Source organism: Lynx canadensis, chromosome D4 (assembly GCF_007474595.2).
Source record: "Lynx canadensis isolate LIC74 chromosome D4, mLynCan4.pri.v2, whole genome shotgun sequence".
Taxonomy (NCBI): Eukaryota; Metazoa; Chordata; class Mammalia; order Carnivora; family Felidae; genus Lynx; species Lynx canadensis.
The window spans coordinates 10,705,130-10,721,758 of record NC_044315.2 but is presented as its reverse complement, the minus strand read 5'-3'; the positions used below and the strand labels follow the sequence as shown (position 1 = coordinate 10,721,758).

General features: G+C 45.5%; 1 protein-coding gene and 1 long non-coding RNA gene across 2 annotated transcripts in view; both read left to right on the top strand.

Annotated features, from left to right (window-relative positions):
* DOCK8 (dedicator of cytokinesis 8) overlaps positions 1-16,629 on the top strand; it is a 231,266-nt gene that overhangs the window by 2,058 nt on the left and 212,579 nt on the right.
* On the top strand, positions 417-6,024 carry LOC115498953. Its single transcript, XR_003964032.1, has 2 exons — positions 417-453; positions 5,726-6,024. It is a non-coding gene; the product is annotated as an uncharacterized LOC115498953 (long non-coding RNA).

Here is a 16,629-nt window from a genome sequence, read left to right as displayed (position 1 = left end):
TTAATATCATATTAAAACATATTAAAACTCACCTTTAGTTGATCGCTTACTGTGTCGCAGAAACTGTGATATGCTTGAGGGATTATATCATTAAATCCTCACAGAAATCTTAGGAGACTCACATGAAATCTCATATGAAAGGAAAATGAAGCCTGGAGATGTAGTTTGCACAAGGCCATACACTTTCAAGGCCAAGAACAGAGCTGGGATTATAAACTATTCTAAAGATTGTACTCTTTTTTTTTTAATTTTTTTTTTTAATGTTGTATTTTATTTCTGAGAGACAGAGACAGCACGAGTGGGAGAGGAGCAGAGAGAGAGGGAGACACGGAATCCGAAGCAGGCTCCAGGCTCCGAGCTGTCAGCACAGAGCCCTACGTGGGGCTCGAACCCACAAACTGTGAGGTCATGACCTGAGCCAAAGTTAGACGCCTAACCGACTGAGCCACCCAGGTGTCCCAAGACTGTACTCTTAATTGGGCGTGTACCATTTTGATGCCTGAGTCTTAATAATTTCCTTTAAAAGCAAGCAAGGAATTACCTGCTTTTTTAAAAAAATGGCATTTCAGTAGTAGCATTGGCGACCTTTTCTGTATTCTGATTAGTGTTTAAACCACTCAGGTGACATTTTGCAATTTTGAAGTTGGAAAAGAAAATGTTTTCCCTTGTGTGCCTACCCATTATTTTTTTAAAATAGATCAACTTGGAGGTGCCTGGGTGGCCCAGTCAGTTTTGTGTCCAGCTCTTGATTTCACCTCAGGTCATGATCTCACGGCCCATGGGATTGAACCCTGAATCAAGCTCTGTGCCGACAGCGTGGAGCTTGCTTTTGATTCTCTCTCTCTCTCTCTCTCTCTCTCTCTCTCTCTATCTCTCTCTCTCTCTCTCTCTTTCTCTGTTTCTTTCTGCCCCTCCCCCCCTCTGTCTCTCTCTCAAAAAAAGATAAACTTAAAAAGATTAAAAAATAAAATAGATCAACTTACAAAAGTAAGATGCTGTTGAAATATGGCCATCAGTATATGAAGCACGGGTTCCTATTTTTTCCCCTTTCTACTCCTAAAGATACAAACTATCCCTTGAAAATGTTTGTGGGGTAATTGGAAATATTCAAATCTGATATATTAAAATTTGTAAGGAGCTCAGTTCTACCCACACTGACCTCGAGAAGGAGTGAGCAGGCCAACCGACGGTAGGAGAAGAATGTTCTCCACCCTTCCCAAATTCTGTGGCTTCTCGCAAGCACCGTCGCCCAGTTTAGGGGCAGGGCTAAAGCGAAACAGGAACCTGGGAATGCCCACCACTGCCCACCCCTCACGATTGCCCTGCCTCTTCCGTACTCTGATGAAGCCTAAATTCCCATATGTTGGAAATCCACATGCTGGAGGAGTCCTATCCTATAGGGCTCTTTGTTTTGTTCTGAGCTCAAAGTATAATTGTGTGATGTCATCGTATGACTTGTTACGGTTAAACGTTTCTCTAGAGCACACCTCTCAGGGAGATGTGGGGGGAAAGACCCCCCCCCACTGAATTTTGCTTTTTTCTTTTTCTTTTTTTTTAATGTTTCTTTATTTTTGAGAGACACAGGGTGTGAGTGGGGGAGGGGCAGAGAGAGAGGGAGACACAGAATCTGAAGCAGGCTCCATCCAGGCTCTGAGCTGTCAGCACAGAGCCTGATGCGGGGCTTGAACCCACAAGTCGCGAGATCATGACCTGAGCCGAAGTCAGACGCTCAACCGACTGAGTCACCCAGGCGCCCCAGCCACTGAATTTTTCTGAGCTGGAGAAAGTAAAATTTAATTTCATGCAAGTGTCCTGTACTCGGCTTCATTGCAGTGTAACCGTCACTGACTTCCTGTGCACAGAGGAAGACTACGGTAGTTAAGAAATTCACGATCATGTTTGGGATTTTGGTACCTGCTTCTTTCTTTATTTATTTTTAAAAATTTTTAACGTTTATTTATTTTTGAGACAGAGAGAGACAGAGCATGAACGGGGGAGGGGCAGAGAGAGAGGGAGACACAGAATCGGAAGCAGGCTCCAGGCTCTGAGCCATCAGCCCAGAGCCCGACGCGGGGCTCGAACTCACAGACCGTGAGATGGTGACCTGAGCTGAAGTCGGACGCTTAACTGACTGAGCCACCCAGGTGCCCCCTGGACACTGCTTCTTTAAATGTCATAATACAATCCTTGTATTATCAATTACCTTTCTTTTCTTGCTGGCATTTAGTGCTTTCCTAGATTAGAAAAATTAGTACTAATAGTTTGAAATTTCATTAAGTAAAATCTTGGTTTCTTTCAAACAACAGATAGAGAGTTTGGTCACATGTAAAAGCAAAATAAGGACTTTGGATATATAAGAGAGCGAAAAGGCACAAGGCAGAAAAAAACATAAATGATCTTGACATTCAGGTTTGAAAGGAATAAATAATAGAAAATGGCTGTTGTATGGCAGCTACGGGTCTAAATCTTTGCATGTGTAACTCATTCACCCCTGAAAAGTGAAACAGTTATTATCTCCATGTGTAACATGGAGACTGAGCACAGAGAGGTCATAAAAATTGTCCAAAGTTTCAAATCGCTAATGAAGGGCAGGGCTGGAATTCAAATGCAGGTAGCCTTGTTCTAGAATCCTCTAAGTAACATTTATTGACTGCTTCCTATGTGGCAAGCATCGTGCTAAGTACTTCATATATCTTCATCGCATTGTTGTAGAAAAGGAACAAAATGTTAAGCAAAACAATCATCGTGAGAATGTGATTTTGTGGAAGATAAAAACAAGGAGCTGAGAAAATAGATGGCATTCAAGAATCCCAATACTTTTGAGCCAGAACAAGGTGAAGGTGTGGAGATCTTCCTGAGACGTGTTTGCCCTTTTGTCTATGGAGATGACGCGCGTGTAGAAATATATGAATAAACGTGCATCTGAAGTGAAACAGTGCCGTTCTTTAGCAGTGACGACAGAGGGGGCATGTCCGTGCTTTCCAGAATCGCTTCATTTTTCGGACATGTTCTAGACCAATGACCTATCGACGAGGCTTCAGGCAATCCAACTCAGGATTTTGGTCTTTCACGTTCAGAATCATTTTTTTTTTTTTTTTCCAGATTCTTGGGAAAGTTCCACTTTGACCTCAGGCATCAAGTGCAATTGAAAGAACCTTCTGCCAGGGTGAACTTTTCTTCATTTGGAGTTCTTTGAGCTCTGACAGTTCCCATGGATGAGTGGAGCTAGTATTTACTTCTACGTGGAAAATAGATGTATAGTTGCATCCTGCGGTTACCTGTGGAAAGAGAATATTATTACATCGTGTGGTTCCCTGGGGAGAAGGGGAGAGCTCAAGGGATCAGTTTTCCCATCTCACCTCCCCAGCCGGACACACTAGTGATGGAATGGGGTGATGTTACAAACACCCCATCCTTCTATACTTAAAAAGAAAACATTATTTATTTATTTTGAGAGAGGCACAGGGTGAGTGGGAGCAGGGCAGAGAGAGAGGGACAGAGAGAGAATCCCAAGCAGGCTCCGCGCTGCCGGGACAGAGCTCGAACTCGGCAAACTGGGAGATCGTGACCTGAGCTGAAACCAAGAGTCGGATGCTTAACCTACTGAGCCCCCAAGGCGCCCCATCTTTTCACCCTCTTTAACGAGGACCTTGCCAGGGCAGGGGTGTGACAGTCAGACTGCTTGCTGAACAAGGCTAAGAAACAGGAGTGCTTAGCATTTTTCAATGGCAGATGATCAAGTGGTTATTCATGGTTTGCTCAATAATAAAGGGCCAAGAAAACGTACTATCCCTGTACCCACAAGTATCCCTGTACCCAAACTTTATCAGTCACGAAGTTTCTCTAGGGTGGAGGAAAATGCGAGAGTTTATACGGTTGTAGTAAGCGTCTTCCCTCTGCTACTTGAGCTTGCCCTGTAGTGGCACTGTTGGCTTATGGACAACTTGGGGACACACACAGAATAAAAACAGGCTCATATCGGGGTGCCTGGGTGGCTCAGTCTGTCAGGCGTCTGACTTCAGTTCAGGTCATCATCTCACAGTTCGTGGGTTCGAGCCCCGTGTCGGGCTCTGTGCTGACAGCTCAGAGCCTGGAAACTGCGTCGGATTCTGTGTCTCCCTCTCTCTCTGCTCCTTCCCCACTCATGCTCTGTCTCTCTCCCTCTCCTTCTCTCTCTCAAAAAATGAATAAACATTTAAAAAAATTAAAAAAAAACAGGTTTATATCTCTAAAAAAAATATATGAAGGTATCTGTATGCAGGGCTTTGGTGAGGTCAAACTATTTGGTAAAGTTGGCATAGGGTATAGGACTGTTATCCCATGTCCCACCTCATTCACATCAAATGCAGGCTTAGAAAAGCAGAATTGGGGGTTGCAGAGCAGAGTCTCTCCTGACCTTTGTCCTTTTCATCCGTGTTCAACGTGAGAAATAGGAAATAAATAAGCAAAAATGCCTACCGCCCGTAAATTACAGTTATTAACATTGGCATGCATATCCTTTCATTTTTACAAAAGTAAGATCTTATCGCACATGCTTCTCCGGGGTTGGTTTTAAAAATTTTAAAATATCATGAACAACCCTCTCCATGTCAGTCAGTGTCGATCTACATTATAATTTACACAACACTGTTTAAAATCGCCTCGATTTCATCCACAGTGATTTATTGAATTCATATTCTATTGTGCCTCAAGATCGTTTCCAGTTGTTGACAGAAACATACAGAGGTTGGTGGAATGTCTTATATGTACATCTCTACGTGTTAGTGCAAAACTACCTTAAAAACTTCTAGGAGTGGAATTGCTTGGTCCAAGGAAAGAAACATTTTTCAAGCTTTTGATGCTCATGGCCAGATTGTTTCCCAGAAAAGTTATACCTGTTTATGCTCCCACCAGTCGCCCTAAGAGTGATCGTTTCTTCGCATCCACACCCCTGCTGGTTTCTATCATTTTTTAAAAATCTTTATTCCCAAGCTTGACCCCTTCTCTTAAATGGCTCTTCCCTCTTCCTGTTTAGCTTCTCTTCCAGATCCCTGCATGATCTCTGAAGTCATGCTTTAGGGATTAAAACAGTCATACGTTTCTCCTCTTTCCTTTGCCCAATATACAGCTAAAGGTGGTGGTAACTTCTGTCTTCTATACTTTCTGTCTTTGTTCATTGAATAGGTGGGTTACTGATAAAGGCAGAATGTTCTAACAACTCAGTTCTTTCTTATCTTTTAGACACTAGCTGCCACACTTGCACTTGCTTTTTACTTTGACGATCTAATCGAATCTATCCATCCTTTGCTTAAACTCTAGCTCTGTTAGGAATCAGAATCTCTGTCCATCATGAAACAAGGTTCCAGATGACGTAATTCTCCGTGTTTTCCTCTTCGATGCGATTATAGACAGACTGGACTTCTTTCATACTTTTTTGAGTTCCTCTTGCTCTAGGATTGGCTTTGGGTTTACACAACCTGTTTACACAACCTCAAGAGGCTTCACGAGAGCCCTTATCATTCAAAGGATATAATTTATTGTTCTTCCCATGTGAAAGGCCAAGGATAAAAATAGCAGACAGGTTACTTAATGATATTCAGGCTAAAGACTAGATTAAGGAATGTAGAACTTCAAAGTAATCACCTTCTTTCTCCTATTTCTTAACTCTCTGGTGTGTGGTTAATGTAGTAGGTTTGCAAATTCTAGGCTCCTAAGTTTTAAGAGTATATTCATTAATTCACTCCAGCTATCGAGCTAACTCTGTTCCGAGCACTGCACTAGACCCTGGAAATGCAAAGACAGCAAGCCATGCCCTGGCCTTGCAGGAGCAAGGACGTTAACCCAACATTGTGCACTGGAAAAGGTCGGAGCCTTCTGCTTTGCTTCCTAGCCCTGCCTTTTGGGGCCGTGTGCCTTCAGAGTGGTCATCTTTGGCGTCATGCTGCTTATTCTAAGGATAGTTGCCGTATCCAGAGCATTTTAGGAGATCCTTTTAGAACTGCTCTAAGAGAATGGAGTGTACTTATTAAAAAAAAAAAAAAAAAAGCTCAGGGGCACCTGGGTGGCTCAGTCAGTTAAGCGTCCGACTTCAGCTCAAGTCACGATCTCGCGGTTTGTGAGTTCGAGCTCCGCGTCGGGGTCTGTGCTGACAACTCAGAGCCTGGAGCCTGCTTCCGATTCTGTCTCCCTCTCTCTCTGCCCCTCCCCTGCTCACGCTCTGTCTCTGTCTCTCAAAAATAAATACACGGTAAGAAAACAATTGGCCCAGTGGTGTGAAATCTTTTTCCCTTAAGGGAGAATCTGCTTTTTCTCTTACTTGGAAAGTTTCAAAAACATAGAAAATACAGGGAGATGATAATGTGGCAGGTTCCTGAGGGCCTGTTGGCCAGAATTAATACATGTTAACACGTGGTCACTTTTGTCTTAGATATTTCTGAGTGAAAAACAGGAACATTAAAGATAAATTTAAGTCTCCCTTATTCTTCTCTCCTATCCTGTTGTCTTTCTTCCTCTGTCAGAGTCCAGCACTATCACCAAGATGTGTTTTTATTCATTTTGTGATGTTTATTTGTTTATTTTGAGTGGGGGGGAGACAGAGAGAGAGAATCCCAAGCAGGTTTAGCCTTGTCAGCACAGAGCCCAACATGGGGCTCGATCCCACGAACCGTGAGATCACGACCTGAGCCGAAATCAAGAGCTGAATGCTTAACCGCCTGAGCCACCCAGGCGCCCCTGCAAGTTGTACTTTGTGTGTGTGTGTGTGTGTGTGTGTGTGTGTGCACATATCCATGAACAATATTCTGTATGGTTTCCGGAATGAGCCAAAGTTATTAGCATGCAATCAAGCCTGTTACATTCGTAGTACCAGTCCGAATGAATGGAAAGATGTGACCATCAAATATTGGAAGCCAGGAATTTAGTTGCGTCCTCAAGTAGCTCCGAGAGCTGTTGCAAAGAGGAACTACTGATTCAGGAAGACAGTTCTATCAGAATCAATTACATGGCACTTGTGTAAAATTGTGCAAAACAGCAGGTATCTTGACGTGTACCTTTGGTAATGTTTCTTTTGTCAATCACTCCTTACGTTGTAGTCACCTCACTCGTTTCCTGGAAAGGCTAGGAAATTAAAAAAAAAAATTTTTTTTTCTTTCTTTTTTTTTTTTTTTTGGTGTGACCCCTGAGTGGCTCAGTTAGTTGTGTCTGACTCTTGATTCTGGCTCAGGTCGTGACCTCAGGGTTCATGGGATCGAGCCCCATGTCAGGCTCCGTGTGGAGAGCGAAGAACCTGCTTGGGATCCTCTCTCCGCCTCTCTCTGCCCCTCCCCCCCCAAAATAAATAAATACATGAATACGTACATATTTTTTTTCTTTCCATCAGATAAGTGTATCCATGCTCTGTAGTTGACCTGAGATAAGGAGTTATGTTGAGAACACATTTATTTTTAAATAGTATGGTTTTAAAAGCATAGAATACAATTTGGGCCTCCTTGCCTGGACATCTGATTAGAGAAAGCGTGTAGGCTAGCAAAAGAGGGTGGGTGGTGTTTGCTAAAAAAGCACGTGGCTCTTTGGGCTTTGCTATGACTGACCGGTCGGGCTGGGTTCTCCCCTGTCTGAACAGGGAGGCCTAGTCCCCTGGGGCACCGCACCTCGTACGAGGAAAAGTGGGGAGCATGGCCACAGATACCAGTGCCGTCCCCCAACTCTCTGCTTTACCTCGCTGCGACACGGGGCATCACTCTGCACGCAGCAGACCCCTTCTGTGGTGGGAGTGTTCGAATTCTCTGGATTCGCTTCCGGGCCATGTACTGTACAGTCAGGAGAAGTTGAACTCTCAGCGGAAGGATAACCACCTTGGGGGCCCCGGTCATTAGGGCATCAAACTCAAGCTGCCTCGGGGTTGAGTCACCCCTCAGTGATTGACGCTAGAATGACCGTCCAGCTCCCTTATGCTAGCAGAGCAACTCAGGCTCAAAGTCCACTAAAAATGTACCTTATCCTGCTGTTTAACATAAATGTTGTTTCAAGGCAGTGGTGGCCATCTGTTCTCTGCGGGAACAAGATTGTCACCTCCCTGTTGACATTCTGACTGGTTCGCTTCACCTACTGGTATCGTGCTCTTTCATTCCAAATCACCGTGCTCACAATATCCCTTTAGTTTTTTAAGAAGTTTTATTTATTTCGAGAGAGAGCTAGAGCGAGCAGGGGAGGGACAGAGAGAGGAGGAGAGAGAGAATCCCAAGTAGGTTCCACGCTGTCAACGCAGAGCCCGATGCAGGGCTTGAACTCACAAACTGTGAGATCATGACCTGAGCCGAGATCAAGAGTCACATACTTAACCGACTGAGCCCCGCCCCAGTGCCCCTCATAATATCCCTCTAGAAGGGGTGGCCAATTTACCTGTTGTAATTGTTCCCTATCCAATAACTTCATTCAACTCACGAGAATTTTTTTGATTGCCTATGACTTTCTCTAAGACATCAGGAGAGGGGAAGATACAACAACCAGTAAATGCCCCAGAATTCAGTGGAGTGAGCAGGTTGACATAAGAGAACACAGGAGATGGAGTTTGTGTGGCTGGGTTAGGGTGAGGGCAGGAATGTTGACAGAACTCTGGGAAGGTAGGGGAGGGGGTTCCAGCAGCCCTGGGGGGTGGGTTCAGTCAGGCCCCAGGGACAGGGGGGTGAGCAACAGATGTTTATTGGTCACTGGCATGGTGAGAATAACTAGCAGTGTGCAGAATGGATGGTGTGGGGTCGGCAAGGGGAGTTCTGTGAGACGGACAAGTAGGGGACCACAGTCACCCCCCTGGGAGGTGATGAGGTCTGGGATTAGGCTGGGGTCTCGAGAAGGGAGTGGAAGGGGACTGTGTGCACAGGTACTTCAAGGGAATCAACTAGACTTGAGAAGCGCCTAAATATTTATTCATTTGCTCATGCGATGGACATTGATCGTAGCCTCCTATGTGCCCAGCACTGTTCTAAGGTCGACATAGAGCCACGAGCAAGAGAGATAACGTTCTTGTTCTAAAAGAAGTCATTCTCCAGCGGAAAGATAATGAAGATGTAAAGCAGGAAACAGACAAGGAGATATCAGATAAAATAGGTGCTCTGCGGAGAATGTAAAAGGGCCACATGGAGAGTGCAGATACTTCAAAAGAGTGGGCAGGAAGGCATCCCTGAGCCGGTAGATCGCTGGGAGCAGGACCAGGCAGAAGAATTAGCAAGTGCTGTGGCTGGTGGAGCAGGGGTAAGTAAGTCTGGTGTGTTGGAAGAAAAGAAACAGCCGGTGTGTCTGGAGTAGAGTGGATGAAGGGGGAGTGGTAGAGCGGAGAAAAGAAAAGTCGGCAGCAACCAAATCCTTACAAGCAATGGGGAAAATTTAAACGTTACTCTAAGTGTGATGGGAAGGTTTCTGGAACAGAGGCATGACTTGGGTGGAAGCAAGGAGAGCGCCCGGGAGGTAGTCAGGGCCCAGGGGACGGACGGTGGCTACACGACAAGAGAGCTGGGACTACACCGGAGAGGGGCAGTCAGATCTGGGACACAGCCTGGGGACTGAGTGGGTGGGTTAGATGTGGGGGGGGGGCAGTGGGAGAAAAGGAGAAATCACCATGTCTCTGGGGTTGAAGTCATGGGTGGATATTGATGATTTTCACAGAGATTGAAAAGATTGGGTGAGGAGCAGACTTTTAGGGTAGATGCCCCCGGTTGGGGCATCTTAATTGGGGGCATGTTAAGTCTAATGGGCATATTAGAAATTCAAATAGAATTTCCTACTCTGTAGCTTTATTTAGGAATCAGAGATTCAGGAGAGAGGTCAGTGCTGGGTATTTAAATTGGCCAAGTCATTACCATGATATTTTTCAAAATGGAAGAAAAGAAAATATTGAAATTATCTTGCTAAGATTTTGACAGCCACCAAGCTGAATGTATGGGATGAAATCGTTCTCACTGAAAAACAGTATGTATATATCTCCCTACGGAGATAATAGATCAATACGTATGATAAGGAGGCGACCAGAAGGACATATGCCAACGTGTTATCAGGGTTATGCCTGGGTAGTTGTATTATTGATGATTTTTGTTGATGGCATGTGAAGTGTGTGGATATATGTATAAATTGTAATCTCTTTATAATATTTATAAAAGAGATACCATCCCAGTGAGAAATTATGAAAGCTTGGAATCTGAGTAAGTTTTGGGAAGATGATTTGGTACTTGTCTTGTAGAGTTTGTGTTTAAGAGAACGTAGTAGAATGACTGCACATTGACCTATATTCAGCTCTCCTTCCCTGTGACGGGATTTTACTTTTCACCTTATGGGAGGTGATTTGGTGACTTCAAGGTGAAGCTTTAAGAGCCAGCCTGGCCTTTTTTCCCTCTTCTGTACAACCAGAAATGTTCCAGACTCATCTGTCAGCCTGCGTCCTGGAGTAAAGACCATGAGGGCAAGGTCATGCTTGCTCTCTGGAGGTCTCGGTCTTTATAAAGCCACTAAGATTTTTTTGGATTCTTCGTTACCACAGTATAACCAAGCCTACTCTGACTAATACAGATAACGTAAAATATACAGCATTTCTATTGGGCAGCTTGAGATACATTCTTGGGGCTTGAATGATGGGTCGGGATGGAACATGTGAATTAGGAAGTCATCAATGAAGGTGGGAAGGTATAGTGGGAAGAGAAAACTAATGGGTCCAGGCTCGACCCACTGCCACTCGGTACCACGGGATATCTACAAAAGGGAACGAAGAAGAATTTGGCCCGGCTATGGCAGAGGGGGTGAAAAGGGAGCGAGGAAACCCAGCCAACAAGGCAGTTAAAAAAGTCGGATGCCAAACTATGAGGACAAAGAAAGAGCCCTTGGATATGCCTTGCTGGTGGTCAGCATAAACATCTGACCCAGCGGTTTTAGTGGAGCTGTGGGGAAGGAAGTCAGATTTCATGGGGTTATGGGGGGAGTCGGTGCAGAGGAAATGGAGGAAGCTGGTAGAGACCACTCCTTCATAAAGCTTCTGTGAGACAGAAGAGAAGTGGGACAACGGTAACCAGAAGGTTCTAATGAACTGGACACAGCGTGCTCTGACCTTAGAGGGAAAGCGCATGTGTGTTTTGTTCCCAGAAAGCAAGTCTTAAATGTGGATCAAGATGCTCCAAAGACCCGGTACTGTCTCATATATCAACAGTTCTGCTTTACTCCAGCATTAAGACCCCTAACAATAAATAAAATACTCTCTTTATGTATTTTTCTTCCTGGGAGATTCTGAAACTCTTCTCTGGACACTGTCCTGTATTATCTTTCAGAACTGATCACCCTTTCCATTTTATTATGGTTAGGTTTATCTTCATGTGTCTGAAGTACAAAAAATGATAGGAAAGGGTATCAGTACCAGTCCTAGTTTGCTATTTGACAGACCAGCTGTTGTGGATAGAATTGTGTCTCTTCCCCAAAGATTCCTAAGCCCCGGTACCTGTGAATGTCGTCTTATTTTGGAAAGAGGGTCTTTGCAGGTGTAAGTTAAGATGAGGTCATACTGGGGGGTTTTTTTGGAATGTTTTATCTTATTTTCTGAGAGACAGAGTGCACACAGGGGAAGGGAAGCGAGAGAAGGAGACACAGCATCCGAAGCAGGCTCCAGGCTCTGAGCTGTTAGCACAGAGTCCGATATGGGGCTCGAACCCACAAACGCAAGATCATGACCTGAGCCAAAGTCGGACACTTAACCGACTGAGCCACTCAGGCACCCCAAGGTCATACTGGGTCATACTGTGCCCTAAATCTTATCCCTGGCATCCTTATAACAAGAGACACAGAGCCAGAGACAGACATGGAGAAGACACCACATGGAGACAGAGGCAGAGATTGGACTTAGGCCACCACAAGGTAGGAAGCACTAAGGTCTGCCAACAACCGGTGGAAGGTAGAGAGGCAAGGAAGGATTCTTCCCCAGAGCCGTCAGAGGGAGCATGGTCCTGTTGACCCCTTGATTTTGGACTCCTGGCCTCCAGAACAGCGACGGAATAAATACCGTTGGGTCTGTGGTAATTTGTTACGGCAGGCCGTAGGAAACTCATCCAGTACCCCAAAGTTTATGGACTTAAAAGCAACAGCGGATTGTTATTTCTCATGATTCTGTGAGCGGGCAGTTGGGGCTGGAAGGTCTAGAATAGTCTCACGAGTTCAGGTGGTGGATGTTTCTGCTCACAGGGTCCCATCATCTGTTCAGGAGGTCCTAGCTTGATCTTCCTTACAGTGGTCGAGAGAACTTTCTAAGAGAAGAGGTTTTGGAAGCTACTAGGATCCTGAGGCTTTAGAACTTCTAAAACTTTCCTTCTACCATATTAATTGGTTAAAACAAGTCACCGGGCAAAAACTCAGCTTTATCGGGTCGGGAAATAGATTCAATCTCTCAGCGGGCGAAGCTGCAAAATATTTGGCCCCTTTAATCTGAAAGAAAGAAAGAAAGAAAGAAAGAAAGAAAGAAAGAAAGAAAGAAAGAAAGAGAGAGAGAGAGAGAGAGAGAAGAAAGAATAAAGAAAGAAAGAAAGAAGAAGAAGCAGAAAGAGGGGTAGGGATGAAGAATGAATGAAAGTAAGAAAGAGAGAGGAGAGGGAGCGGAGTGATGTAAGGAAGGAATGAAGAAGGACCTAAAAGAAAGAAAGAAAGAAAGAAAGAAAGAAAGAAAGAAAATAAAGAAAGAAGCCATATTCTGTTTTCAACATCACGTATTGAAGTAGAAGGTCTTGTCATTCCCTGCTCCAATCCCAATACCCATTTTACTGACAGGGAAACTGAGAACAGATTAAATGGACTCCTTCAAAGTGGCCCATGAGTCATGCTTTGTGAAAGACTCTTGGCCCATGGAAGTCAGTGAAATGTCTGGAAAAGCTAATCACCGTCCTGCCTGGGGGCAGGTGAATGAACTTAATAACTTCTTGGGTTTCTCTTCAATCCCATAATTACATCGATGGAGCCAAGATTGCAAAGTTGTCTGGTCCAGAGATGAGGCAGCTGCTTGAGGTTACAGAGACGAGGTGCTCGAAAACCCCTGGGTATCGCTCAGAGGAGCAGGATTTCAGGCTACATTAAGTGACGAGCAAAAGGGTCCTCGAGCTCTTTACCCTCAGAAGTTATCTTATGGGCTTAGAAATTCAGCAGCGCTATGGCCCAGGGTAAGTCCTGAGCTGGGAAGAATCCAAGAGAGTAGGAGAAGAGAACAGAGCAGGGAGGCAGAAAGGCCAGCCTGTCAGGAAGATAGGTGATTTGGGCTGTCTCAGAAGGATTACCCTTGTATCAGGTAGGATTGCCATTGGCTGCCGCCGGGAACAGACAACCCCACTAAACCGTGGCTTAAAAAAAATTGGGAGTTTATTTGTTTTTCTTACATAGCAAGAGTTCCAGTGGTCGGCAGTCCAGACTTGGTAGGATAGCCCAGGATGCCGGTGGAGGCTAGCTTCCTTGTGGCTTTGTTTTTGATCGTCCTCCGTGGGTGGCTCTCATTCTCATGGCCTTGAGATGGCTCCTGAGACTCGATGTGTTAAAGAAAACATTGAAGACAGGAAGACGAGGGAAGGCAAAAGAGCCATGTCTGCTAACGTTGCTCCCTTTCAAGGGACTTCCCCAGAAAATGGAAACTGGACATTTGCCGTATATCACATTTGGTCAGATTTGTGTCACCTCCAACTACGAGGGAGGTTGGTGAATATCGTTTGTATTAGCCCAGCACAGTACCACTTCCAATAAAAGCAGGCTTGAGTTAGAACAAAAGGGATAATGGCTACTGAGAAGCAGCTAGTGGTCTTTCCCATGGCCCCCCAAAATTGCTCTGGGTATGAATTAGCGACAGGACTTCCATTGTAGCATCATGGCACCTCCAACTCATTAATCCTTGTGTCAGTTTCAAGCTCCTCGAATTCCAGGACCCTGGCCAAATGAGGAGGCATATCCAGGCTTGGGGACAAATAGTCCCCAAATCTGAGTGGAATAACCCAGGAGAAATCCATTTTTATACTCTTGCCACCGACCGATGCAGGTCCGGTGGCCCTTCTTCTCCAAGTAGTGGCTCTGGGACCCAGGCTGCTTCCACCTCATGGCTCTGTCGTCTTGTGACTTTTAGGTTACCCTGGCATCGTTCAGCCAGGGGCCAAGAAGAAGAGACAGTGAAAGACTTTATAACCAATTCCACAATACCTCAGCTCGAAAGTGGTACACAGCCCTTCTCACGTTACACGGTGAAGACTACTTACGAGGTCCACTGATCCGCAAGGGGGACTGGGGAATACGGTTCTTGTCTGGAAGCCACTGCCCAGCAACAACTCGTCCCTGTGAGTGGGGAGCACGAATCTTTGGGGGTCAGCTAGCCGTCTCTGCCTCAGGGTCCCAGTCTCAAAGGAGGAGCCAGTAACAGAACGTCAGCGAACCTACAGGTTGGCCTGGTTTGCTGTGCTCTTGGCGGATAGATAAAAGCCATGTCCGTATGGATGTGGAGAGTTACTGGGGAAGCAAAATCCAAAAGCGTATGGCCTGAAGCTCCTGAGATTCAAGGTGGAGACGCTAAGAATGCAAGTCACGCTTATCCTCCAAAGCAGGGTGGCTGATAGTAGGAAAAAAAAAAAATTAAAATCTCACTGAAATCAAGACACCAGAAGCGGCCACTTGCTACGTGCACGTGGATCTTTTCTAGAAGCCGCACATGTGGATAAGAAGCCAAGTTGCTCAGCCATTTCCTTTTCCCCTGAGAGCAAGCATTTTGCCCGTGTTGGAGGAAAACCCAGAAGAGATATTTTGAAACAGCGTTTGAGCGATTAAATCGGAAGGAATGTTTTATTTGACAGGAAACAAGATGTCAGCTGAGAGAAAGAAGCATTCTGAAACATTCACTCCCACTCGCGGGGTCACGGTGTGATGGTCCCACCTCTCCTCCGTGACAGAATTTTGATGATAAGCTGAGCCACTTTGCTCCTTGTGACTGGTTTACTTTGGGTTTGAGGAGTCCTCTTGATTTATCGGCCTTTCAGTCATTTTTTTTTAAATGTTTATTTATGTATTTTTGAGAAAGAGGGCATGAGCAGGGGAGGGACGAAGAGAGAGAGAGAGAGAGAGATAATCCAAAGCAGGCTCTGAGCTATCAGCCAAGAGCGGCTGCGGGGCTCAGGCCCATGAACCGTGAGATCATGACCTGAGCCAAAGTTGGATGCTTAACTGACTGAGCCACTCAGCCCCTGCCTTTGAATCCGTTTAATAATCTGTGAGACCAGTCTTCTTACTCCTGTTATCATTTGCCATAATGAAAACCTCTTACGCCCTCACTGCAAGGAGAAAAGAGTGCGGACCTTCAAGTCAGATTTGGGGAGACAAACTAAGTCAGATTCCTGTCCCCGTCCACGGCTTCTCAGTGGGAGCATCTTCTGCAAGTTCGTTAACTTTCCCGACTCTTCATCGTTTCCATCTGCGAAACAGAGCAATACCAATGTCACTGGGTCAGATGATAAAACAGCTGTGAGGATGCTATGTAAATCCAAGAGCACGACACACGTATGAAGGAACCACCTGCAAAATGGGAATCCGTGCCGTGTTCCTGTGATGGGGCAGTGTGTCACAGAGGATATACCCGGCCCAGGAGCTCCCACGAGGAAGGTGCTCAGAAAGGAAAACGCAAAGTGTGGTCCAAGCAAAAACCACTGGCAACGAGAGGGAGAGAAATGTTCAAAACAGCCACCGCAAGAACCTCAGATAAGATTTCAACTCATTTACAAAGCCTGCCCCTCCCCCCCCCCACAACGCACCTGCACACACGTACGCATTGCACACGATGGACAGTTCACTCAAAAGGAAAGAGACGTAAAGGCCCAAGGGAGATCTGGACCTTGACCTTCGCCACGGCCTCACATTTTCTGAATACCGAAAGAGATGACAGATACGTGCTTTCGCCTTTTCCAAGAAGGAACTTGTACGAAAACTCGTGGCAGTTCTGAAGGACTGCCGAGGGAGCTTGGTAGAGCCACTTAGGTCATGCTGGTCACGTGGTCGCCAGGAATGTTTCTGTGAGAGATGGGAAAGAAACGATGGTAAAGTAGCACCATTTAGGAGAAGACGTGGGTCGCCCTGGAGGCCAGCGGGTACAGTTACAGGTTGTTAACTACAGGCCTCTTTCCTATACTTTCCTTACACGAAAAATGGCTTCTTCTGACGCAAGCCTCTGGTGCGTGAAGTCTAGAAAAAGCAGAAGCGCCCATGAAGCGAGCATTTCAAAAATAAAAATTATTTCTAGTTCTTTGACCAGAAGTTTCTCACTTAAAGAAAGTTTTAATTTGGGGGCACCTGGGTGGCTCAGTCGTTTGGGCATCCAACTTCGGCTCAGGTCCCGATCTCGCGGTTTGTGAGTTCGAGCCCCGCATCGGGCTCTGTGCTGACAGCTCGGAGCCTGGAGCCTGCTTCGGATGCTGTGTCTCCCTCTGTCTCTGCGCCACCACCCCCCCCCCCCCGCTCATGCTTTGTCTCTCTCTCTCTGTCAAAAATAAATATTAAAAAAAAGTTTTAATTTCTTTATTTCTTTATTTATTTATTTAATGTTTATTTTTGAGACAGAGAGAGACAGAGCATGAATGGGGGAGGGCCAGAGAGAGGGAGACACAGAATCCGAAGCAG